The following is an 11,588-nucleotide window of genomic DNA, read 5'->3' as shown; positions in this document are numbered from 1 at the left end:
TCTCATTAGTTGTTAGGACTTCATCGACTATATGAGAAAATTTTAAATATACTTGAGAATTGGAACAATTTTAATAAATAGATTTGAAATTCAAGGATCATAAGATAAAACAGTTGTATTCTAATTTTCATTTTTTATCTCATGTTCTCTCACTCTTTGTATTCTAATTTTCACCTGAAAAAAAAAAAAAAAAACCAAGAATTGAAGCAATGTGCCACATCATATAAACTTGAGAAATTTTATCAATTTTGCTGTCACTTAAATTTTTATTATGAAAAAAGTGCTTTGTTCTGATGAATTCCCAACTAGCAACATCCATAAGAAGGCAAAGAAAAAGTTATTATCACAAAGTTATTATCTTTAAATGGCTCAACTTCTTGTTGATGAAAAGTTGTTCCCCCAACCACCCTACAGACAACTAACCCCCACACCACCACCCCCCACACCACAAAAATCAGCCCCCCTCTAATTTGAGTAGGGCTAGCACTGGCAATGGACTGTGTCGTGTTGGGTTTAACTCACTAATTTCCCGTATAGATTTTGAGTTGTGTCAAGTTGACCCGCTAAGTGATAGCAAAAAAAATAAATAATAAACAAACAAAAAAAAAAAAAAATCCTGAACTCAGATAATTTAATCAAGCAATTGCAATTTTTATATACATAAAATAGTGATTGCATTTTGCCTTTCTCTATATATGAAGATTGAGAAAAAGAAACTAAAAAAATAAAAATAAAAATGAAGAAAATGAAGAAGAAACAAAGAAATGGGTTGGCGAGTTGGCGGGTTACATAGATATTTTAGCGGGTTGGCAAGTTACATAGGTATAAGTTGACTCATTTAATAAAAGGATTATATAGATATTTTAGCGGCTTGACGGGTTGACCCAAAACCCACATGTTTATAAACGGGTCAGTGGCAGGTTGACCTAAAAATTTAATCGTGCTAGTTGACCAGCTAATTTTCCGTGCGAGTTTCAAGTCATGTATCGGGTCGTGTCGGAAATTGCCACCACTAACTATGAGATGTCAAAAGGGTCGTCCCGGGCTTGTCTATTTATGAAAATCATCAATTCCCACCCGAGCGGAACTCGTGCTGGGTCATTAAATAGGCCGAGATGCGCCCACGCCAAATTAAACCTATGTATTGCTTCTTCTTCTTCTTCTTTTTTTTTTTCTAATTTTCTTTACAACTTCATTTAACAATATTTATTATTTGTTGAAAAAAAAGTTCACTAACTTTATTTGAAGTACATTTAAATAAAAAATGACTAGATTATTATTTGGATTTTAAAAATTGAAACTTGAAAAAAAAATAGAAAATCATTATTTTACATATAAGGAAAACATTAACTTTTAATACATATTATTAGAGAAAAGAAATAGACTTGAATTTAAGATATAAATGTAATAATATTATGTATTATTTTTCTCTAAAACAAATATAATTTAATAAATGAGCTTTAAAAGGACCGGTCCGTTGGATTTCGAGCCTGCACGGCCCCTGACGAATCTTGGACCGACCTGACCCATTGAACCTAATTATCTCGTCTCAGCACGACCTAAAGATACGGGCCGTGTCGTGCCAGGCCTCACTTAAATGGTTCGTTCTCGTGCCGTGCTCAAACCGACCCGATCCGTTTGACACCTCTACCACCTCTACCACCACTTCATTCCCATCTCTTGCTCTCATGAATTCGTCTCAATGTCCTCTTTCTTTTGGTGCAAGATTCGCTCTTTGAAACTCACTGTACACAAAGATCAATGCCAAAAGTTAAGTTTTCTTATGGGTTTTTCACCAATTCCGATCAATATCAGTCACTTTTAGGGTCGACCCGGATATTAAATTTGCTCCTCTTTTTGTGTTCTACAAGTTCATATCCTTTGATTATGTTGTTCTTGAGTTTTTAGAATTTAATGTACACACCCAACCACCCCTAGGTGTTACATGGGGCACACCCCTAGGTGGTACTCCTTTTGTCCTCATGAGCTCAACTTTATATCAGTTTTCCGAGTTTTGGTCGTTTGACCATTGAACATGACTTACCTGCCACCCAAATTTGCGATCCGTGGAATTCCGACCTTTAGATCGTCGCCCTTTTAAAGAGGCACCCTTGTGAAAGTGTTTTAAGACTTACTAGAGCTTGTTGATAATATACAGGAGACTCGTAGAACCACGATATGAGGAAGCTGACTTTTTTGACCTATGTTAAGCAAACTTTACAAAAAGTTGAGTTTTGGTTGAAATGCCCCATGTCATTGTATGTTGCCCTTGACACGATGTGTAACTTAAATTTTAGGCTATTGATTGATTTGTGAAGCCGATATCGAATTTGGATGAAAATTAGGCTATTGATGTGTAAGTTAATATACTTGTATGCAATAATAGATCGTCATGGTACATGCTTGAATGTATTTGATGTCTCAAACTTGTTCTCAAGCCTCTTTAGAACGTCTAGGAAACTCTCAGTGTACATGTTTGGGGTTAAGTAAGAATCAAAAGTGTCGAGGGTAATTTGCGAATTTTAGGTCTAGGTTGCCTAGTAGGACACTCAAAACACATTTTCTTGCTTCGGGATGAGTTTAATTATGCCATCTCTATCTACTATTTGGAGAAACTCGTTTTGAGTTAATCGGCCCCCCAATAAATTTATTTTGGGAAACAACTTCATATTTTTTTTATATAATCAAAATTAAAGGGGTTGATAACTTGTATTCTATTTTACTAACCTCTCCGCACGCGCTTTCGCGCTTGCGAGAGGCTTTTTTTTTATAAAATTATTTTATTTTAGAATTAAAAAAGATAGTGGGTAGTTATGTTCCATAAAAATAGGATCCAGTATCTGATTTTTCTTTTTATTTTAATTTTTTTAAATATAAATGTGTACCATATTATCCTCATTTAATTAATAATTTCAATTCTTAATGTTTGCATTAACCAATGGTATTTTCTGGTATTACTTTATGTATAAGATTCTTCATTTTATGATTATATCCTTCATTTTAACATTACTTTTAGTATAATATATTGGGATTTCACATATAAGCCCATAAGTATGGCGCAAAATATAGAAACGCCCTACAATACTCAAACCTTAGGAAAAAACCCATTTGGACTTTTCAAATGAACCAAATATACCATACAAGACTTTAAAAAGCCTAATAATTATAGCACTATTAAAAAACTAAACGATTGTAGGGAGAATTGAGGTATAGAGAAAGCATAGAAATCTAATATTTTTCATTGAGACTATTACAATGAAGAGGATGCCTTATCTTATAGGCAAAGATTATTGCCTCCCATGGATGTATAGTTCGCTCTCAAGGAATGATGGCAGACAAGTTTCATCATGATGTTCTTCATTATTTCCAAATGTGTGGGCTCCACTCAAGACTTTACAACACTCCCCCTTGGAGACCACCATATATGGAATATGCATCGTTAAAAACCTTGCCAGTAAAACCTAGTGGGACAAAAACTGGTCGAAGGGAAAAAGAGTACATAACCATGTGTAACATAAAATTTTGTGTATATTGACACGCGTGCGACACTGCCTCGTTAAAACCTTGCCAAGAAAAATCCAGTGGGATAAAAACCTGGACAAAGGAAAAGAGTACAATGTGTGAAGGTCTTTATTGATAGCATGCTCCCCCTGATGCTTGGCAAAATATCCTTAGGCCATATTGTTGATCAAATTTCTGAATATCATAGTTGACACTGCTTATATGAGTCAATCTTGTAATATTGTTGGATGCTCCCCCTGAAGAATATCTCCCCTGAAATCTTCGCGACTAACTCTTTCCAGTAAGTCACCATAGAAATTTTCAGAGTCCGCGTATCCAACAAAATTTGGGCTATTTATAAGTTTACTTGAAAAGAATATGCCCGTATATGGGGTTATGCGGAGATAGCATCAAATATGCCTCACATCATCCCAAAGTGGTGGTGATGGAGCTGAGCTCTATCTAGAAAATATAATATCCAGTCCAGTATACTTCCGAAAAAATATTTAAGTGCCAAACGGTTAACCCACATAAAAATGCTTCAATACTTTCTTAGTATAAGCAAAAATCTCGTTCCCATAACACTCAATCTTCAGGTCGAGACGAATATTTCTTGAACTCTTCAGGAGTTTCAATGTGTTGCAAACATATTATAGTCAATGTACTCACTGAGGCAATTTATGAGTTCTTATTATTGAGTACAGGTTTTGTGTTTCAGGCACATGTCATTCAAGGACTTGCTTCATATAATTGCAATCCTTTCAGGGATTTTGTTTAAGCGATTACACTTTATGACACATTATATAGCTTTAACTCAGCTATTTATACATCTTTAGGGAATCACTTCTGGTGATATGCTCCGTGCATTTAATAACCCTTAAAGATAACATGTTAGTCTCTGTAAATGTGCAATAAGGTAGCACAATTGAATCTATAAATATGGAGAAAACTCAACTTTCCTTATTTCTGCCAGAAACACTGTGTCATATAAAGTGGGTATATTCCCTTTTTATTCTGAACACCCAAGTACAACTTTCAGTATTAACATCCTTTGGGGTTCGTACTATGGGTTTGTTCTTTCACGTTCATTCTCATCTGTAATGGAATTGCCTCTTTCCATTTTGGCCAATGATATTGTCCACATTTAATAATAGAACGTGGTTCCAATCAACACATCTCATTGATGATTTGAGTAGCTACTCCAAAACTAAAAATTTTCATTCATCAATTCATGATCCCACCATTCTCATGTGCATGCGCATGCATTATTATAAGCATTTCTTTGCTTTTGGGTACCCAAGCCACTTCATGGGGCTTTTATTGTCTCTTTCCATACAGACATCTCTCATAAGATGAATTATGTGAGAATGTGGATCATAACATCCAATGGAGCGTTATTTTAAAATAGGGCGTGGATAATCTCCATTAGGGGAGTTGGAACATTTAGAATCCATATATTAGTCATGCTGCAGGCATGCCACATATTAATACATACATGTCAATTTAATTGTCCTTCTAGGACTTTAAACCATATAATTTGCTACGCATTAGGCTTGCACCGTATTAATATTGACATATTAAAGGATTGTCCTTCCGGGACTTCAATCCATATAATTTGCTACGTAACAGGTGTGCATTATGTTGATCACTGCTATACCCATATTCTGTTCTTATGGGACTTTAATCTATGCAGTGTATTGTTAATGTATTCAACTTGCAATCTGTGAAATTTTACATGAATACATATCAGAATGATACAAGCCATTCTTCTGGAATGGTCATAATACAAGTCGTTCTTCTGGAATAATCTATAATGCAAGTCATTCCTTTGGAATGGTCATTTGCATGGCATTCTTCTGGAACGGCCTTATCTCCCAATTTGGTTACCTTTAAGGATGTTGTACAAAATATCAAAATAAGAGTACAAGTATGAAATAACATAAGTATCGCTTACATCCTTAGGTGGGAGAAACTTTGCTCAAATATCTTCCAAGCTCGTATCGGCTCAGCAAATGCAATGTAATGCTTGATGATTTAGTTATAATATGCAAGAGCAAAAATCACAATTCTTCTCTCTGTCAAAAAATAACCCTCAGTGTTAGGATCACTACATGGATTCTTTCTTCAGATGTTCGTTCTAAAGAAAGAAAATTCCTTATGAACAGAGAGTTATAAAAAGAAATAAAAGATACAAAAATTGTGATATTGATTGCAAGGTAAGGAAAGCAATCAAGGGAGGAAGCTGATGAGAGCAGGCAACAAACTCTCATTTCTCCTAGTCTAGAAGAACTTCAGGAGATCAGAGCATTTGGTCGTCATTACAGTTCCCTGATGTAGTAGAAACGTGATCAGGGATAGTCTCACTTCTTGAATGGATGATCACAGATAGTCTCACTTCTCAAGCACATCGAGTGCTTATTGATAAGAAAAATAAGTGGATATCGCATTTCTAGGTATGGAGAAAACTAGATGTCTTCTACAAAGAAAATTTCGTTAGTAACATATTTATACACAAATAAAAGGAGTAGGTAGAACCGGTGAATTTCAAATTAACTACAAAAATTCGCGAGGTTCTCGAGGTGCTTTTGAAAAACTAGCTCCGTGAAATCGGCAAAGCCAGATCGGCTTTGATGAAAATAATACTTGAAAACGCCGAAAGTACCGACAGACATTAATGGAGGCTGAGTGAAGTTTGGAACGTGGGAAAGAAAAAGAGAACATGGGGATTCAATAAAATATTGGGATCCTGGAACCGATGCCACATTTTCTTCTCTTCAGAGAATGCTTCATCAGTCTCAGCAAGAGGTTGAAAAGCTTAAGGAAGAAAATAATTCCTTGTCGAAATTGGTGAATTCATACTCTTTTGATACGCAAACAAGACATGCTGCAAATTTCCAATGAAATGATTTTGGGAGACCACGAGAGTCTCATGGCTAAGCTTAGGAGGCGCTGTTCTCTTCCTTCGGAAGTTTCCAGAACATAGTGGAATTTTATAGATTTTACAAAGCCTGCAAAATCTATATGTTGTATGCCTTCTTTCTTGTTATAATAATTGCACAAATTCTTAAACTTTCACTTGTGGTTTTCACCTCTTTTCAAAATAACTGTTTGGAACCTTGTGCCTTATAGGTTCAAGTAACTACATCAAATTTCTCAAATTGCATGTTTTAATGCATGTGAGTCCGGAACTTTTGGCTGGGGCTAAACACGACCTCATAATTTATTTGCCCTTTTCAAATGGGCATGAAATATAAATTGAGTAAAAGTCACGATAATATTACAATAAAGTAGTGAAGAGCATTAACTACTATATACCCAAAACTTCAAGTTTGGGATCTCTCATAGATTTGGATCCATGGGCTTCCAGCCCAGATCATATAATATAACAAAATATATGGGGAGCCTCAATTCATCCTTTGAGGTTTATCCTGATATTATCCATTTCACGGTGTATTCTTAACAACCGAAATTCACAAAATATATTTCTTCCTTGAGATGTCGATTATAACAGAGTCGAACTTTATTAAATTCATCATTTTCTTATGCCAAAGAAATATGTGGTGTACCACAATTTGTAATAATATCTCAAGGGTTGTCAATTTAACTGTTGGAACTTCAGGTTCTCAATATTGTTGGATTTTGAACTTCAGGCCAAAATCGCATATGGACATTCAATACTCTTAGATTTTGAACTTCAGGCCAAAATCACATATTCTCATGGTGTTGACACTTTTATAATTTCGTGCATATATTTCGGAACTTTAGGCCCTTACATAATTGTCCATGTTTAGAGGAACTTCTGGCATTTCATTTAATTGCTCATCCATGAGTTTAAGGAATTGCAGGTCCTATTTTGTATATAGTGACGGTTTATTCAAAATTGTTAATATTTATGTACACATCACTATTCATGTATACGGTACTATTCATAGTCATGAATATGTGTCTATTCATGCATACAGTACATTTGCCAGTACAATTATTATTCATGTGTACAGCACTATTAACCAATACGGTACTGTTACATCATCAAGGAACTCCAAGTCCTTATTTACATGTCAAGGATCAAGGATCTTCAGGTCCGATCACTTGTTTACAAATGTAGTACCGGAGAGACTACCAGCTCTCATATCATTATCATCATCAAGGATCTTCAGGTCCGATCACTTGTTTACAAATATAGTACTGGAGAGACTACCAGCTCTCATATCATTATCATCATCAAGTCCTGATGTCATTGTATGATGAGGATCAAGGAACTTCCGGTTCTGATCTGTATACTGTAAAAACTCATCATATCGCACAATTAATCCATAAAATAAATTACTGGTAAATAAATTGCTGGTATGGATGATAAACTTGCATCATACTTTAAAAAAATGTAAATGTGTGGTAAAAATAAATTCATAAATTAAATTGCTTCATGTATGGACGTTAATCCCGCACTATACTTTAAATAATAAATTAAATGTGCAATAAAGTGTGCGAGTATGGGCACTAATTCTACTCCATGCCACAATCAGAGTTTTTATTTTCTTTCTAAAAATCATAATGCAAGAATAATATTGGTATTGTTGTAAAGTCTTGAGCGGAGCCCACACATTTGGAAATCATGAAGAACATCATGATGAAGTTTGTCTGCCATCATTCCTTGAGAGCAAACTATACATCCAGGGGAGGCAATAATCTTTGCCTATAAAATAAGGCATCCTCCTCATTGTAAAATATAGAATAGAAAATGACTCAATGAAAACATCAGACTTCTATGCTTTCTCTATCTCAATTCTATCTACAATCTCTTTAGTTTTATAATATGTTATCAGCACGGATATCTCTAAAATACCAGCTGGGATATTCGATAAAAACACTCTACTTCATTGTTTTTCTTTCTTGGGTTTGATTGAGTTGCTCATGCTTTTCTGTGTATCAATATAGCTTCTGTGTCACTCTCCATAGCTTCAAAACACAAACCCAACAAAACAAGTCAATCCCACCACAGGCTCTACAATTTTCTACACTTTCCATGAAGCTCAAAACCTCACAATCTCACCCGATCTCTCTCGAACACCACTGCTTAGTTGGCTTCGAGGCAGCCTTGGTCGCTCTTCCATGATCAGCAACTTCTTCGAGCTCATGGCGTGTAAATTTTAACAAACGCCTTCCTACACGCTGCCGCATTCTTCCTTCGTACCAAAATCATCGTCGACGTCGACTGCCGTCACCATCACATCCGACCTCTACATAGCCACTGCTAGAGCCTGCCAGATCCCCAGAGCGAGACTCAGTGGACGATGCCTATATCTTCTTGACCTCTAGCCGGAGTCTCTTTTCAATTATTTTATTATTATTCTATACTATTTAATATCAATATTAGTGCAGGTGTGTGCTGGTGAGAGATGGAAATGGCAAGCATGATATTCATCATGCACTAGTTCTTTTACTTGTCTGATTACATATATTATTATATAATATTATTATAGCATGATGCATACATATTATTTTACATAAGACCTACGTAAACTTTAATGGGTTATGGCAATATACTATTATATAATATGTATACTATATAATATTATGGATGGTTTCACCTCCTATTATTTGATCGTGGTGTTGATAAGAACCCACCAATAATTACCTTTACTTTATCCACATATATAGTAATTCGATGGACAGTTTCACTTCCTATATTTTTAGTGGTGGTTTTATCCTCACATTTATTTTATTTACTACATGGTGTAGGTTTATTACCTATACGACACAATTTATTTACTGTATGGTGTAGGTTCATTACCCATACAATTTATTTACTGTATGGTGTAGTTTTATTACCCATACAACAGTATTTATTTAAAGTATGGTGGAGGATTATCTTCCATACCAGCAATTTATTTACAAGAAATTTAATTTATGTATTTATTTTACTGCACATTTACATTTATTTAAAGTATGGTGCGGATTTATCGTCCATACCAGCAATTTATTTACCAGAAATTTATTTACAAGCAATTTATTTTAATTGTGTGCTATAATGAGTTTTTACAATATACAGATCATGACCAGAAGTTCCTTGATCCTCATCATACAACTATATCAGGACTTGAAGATCCTTGATGATGATAATGATATGAGAGCTGACAGTCTCTCCAGTACTATATTTGTAAACAAGAGATCGGACTTGAAGACCCTTGATCCTTGACATGTAAATAAGGACCTGGAGTTCCTTGATAATGTAACAGTACTGTATTGGTTAATATGCCGTACACATGAATAATAAATGTACTGGCAAATGTACTGTACACATGAATAGATACGTATTCATGACCTAATGAATAGTATTGTATACATGAATAGTGACGTATACATAAATATTAACCATTTTGGGTAAACCATTACTATGTACAAAAAGGAACCTACAGTTCCTTAAACTCATGGATGAGCAATTAAATGAGATGCCAGAAGTTCCTCAAAATATGGACAATTATGTAAGGGTTTGAAGTCCGGAAATATGTACAGAAAATTGTAAAAATGTCCATACCATGAGAATGTGATTTTGGCCCAAAGTTCAAAATCTAAGAGTATTGAATGCTCATACCATGAGAATATGTGATTTTGGCCTGGAGTTCAAAATCCAACAATGTTGAGAACCTGAAGTTCCAACAATTAAATGGACAACCCTTGAGGTATTATTACAAATTGTGGTACGCCACATATTTTTTTGGCATAAGAAGATGATGAGTTTAATAAAGTTCGATTATGTTATAATCGACACCTCAAGGAAGAAATATATTTTGTGAATTCCGGTTAAGAATACATTGTGAAATGGATAATATCAGGATAAAACTCAAAAGATGAATTGAGGCTCCCCACATATTTTGTTATAGTATATGATCTGAGCCAGAAGCCCATGGATCCAAATATATGAGAGAGACCGAACCTGAAGTTTTGGGTATATAGTAGCTAATGCTCTTCACTACTATATTACGATATTATCCTGATTTTTACTCAATTTATATTTCATGCCCATTTGAAAAAGGCAAATGAATTCTGAGGTCATGTTTAGCCCAGGGCAGAAGTTCCGGACTCACATGCATTGAAATATGTAATTTGAGAGATTTGATGTGGTTATTTGAACCTATAAAGCACAAGGTTCCAAACCGTCATTTTGAAAAGACGTAAAAACCACAGGTGCAAGTTTAAAAATTTGCGTAATTATTATAAACAGGAAAGAAGGCATACAACAGATAGATTTTTCCACTTGCAAGGAAAAGCAGGCTCTATAAAATTTATAAAATTACATTATGTTCTGGAGGCCTCTGAAGGAAGATGACAGTGCCTCTAAAGCTTAGACATAAGCCTCTCATGGTCTCCCAGAATTCTTTCATTGGAAACTTACAGCGTTGTAAAGTCTTGAGTAGAGCCCACACATTTGGAAATAAAGAAGAACATCATGATGAAGCTTGTCTGCCATCATTCCTTGAGAGCAAACTACACATCCACAGGAGGCAATAATATTTGCCTATAAAATAAGGCATCTTCCTCATTGTAAATGATAGAATAGAAAATGACTCAATAAAAACATCAGACTTCTATGCTTTTTCTATCTCAATTCTCTCTACAATCTCTTTAATTTTATAATAAGTATTTCACAAATGGTCCTTTTTGGGGATTTTTCCTTCAATTTATAGCTTTTAGTGTTTATTTATAAGATTATTGCAAGAAATGAGTTTTATTATAAATTTCTCTAATATATATGTTGGTTTTTATTGGGCTTTTGTTGCTGCGGTAGAAATGGAAGTCTCAGCAGTGTGATCATGGGAACTTGAAACCACTGCCGGAGCAGCAAGTTTTGCACTGCAATGGAAAAGTTGACGGCTCGCCATTGGGGTTTCATAATAGGCGCCTTTGACTACGTTACATGAAACAATGGACTGAACAATGAGAACAGAGGGGGTGGCAGGGAGTCCAATTTTCCTGTCATCATATCTCCTGTGCTCTTCTGTTTCCTCAATTTTATGACATGTGGCAAACAACTTAAAATTAATTTAATTCTGTTAATTTTCTTCAATAATTTTTAAATTAAAATATAT

Source organism: Prunus dulcis, chromosome 2 (assembly GCF_902201215.1).
Source record: "Prunus dulcis chromosome 2, ALMONDv2, whole genome shotgun sequence".
Lineage (NCBI taxonomy): Eukaryota > Viridiplantae > Streptophyta > Magnoliopsida > Rosales > Rosaceae > Prunus > Prunus dulcis.
The sequence above is the reverse complement of the archived record's forward strand: the minus strand, read 5'-3'. Positions refer to the sequence as shown.